The following is a 600-nucleotide window of genomic DNA, read 5'->3' on the forward strand; positions in this document are numbered from 1 at the left end:
TCAAGGGTGACAGGCTCCAGAAATAGAGCCCAGGTTCTTGCTGAGATCTCTTTATTAACTGCACACTGCTATAAATAGAGCTGGTGCAGGAAATGAAGGAGTGATGTGCTGATCCCACAGCCCCACGGAGCTGCTCTGCCAGCTCACCTGGAGATCCCTGAGCACTGCTGGGCAGAAAAGCCACCAAAACTCCAGGAAAAACCAGCCTGCCCCAAAGCACAATGCCCTGCCACGCTTCTTGGGGATGACCCTGCAGATCACACAGCCACAGAATGCAGAATCATTACAAAACGAGTCTAAAACCCAGATTATTTACAATTATCCCTCCAGCTTTCTCGAGCCAACTGGGAATAAAAAATTATAGCCCTGCCTTGAACTCTAAAGGTCAGCTTAAAAATGATTTTAAGAGGAGGATTTCCTATTCCAAAGGGGTTTCCCTCTTACAGGAAAAAAACTACCAGAGACCTTTAGGGTTCCTTTCAAACTGTGGGACAGTGACCCTCAATTTCTTTTTTATTCACCAGAATAATAATTCACATTAAAAAAATCACAGAACTGGCATATTGGGCACCCAGAGGAACAACCCTAGTAAAGAACAGC

The sequence above is a fragment of the Serinus canaria genome, chromosome 24, assembly GCF_022539315.1.
Source record: "Serinus canaria isolate serCan28SL12 chromosome 24, serCan2020, whole genome shotgun sequence".
Taxonomy (NCBI): domain Eukaryota; kingdom Metazoa; phylum Chordata; class Aves; order Passeriformes; family Fringillidae; genus Serinus; species Serinus canaria.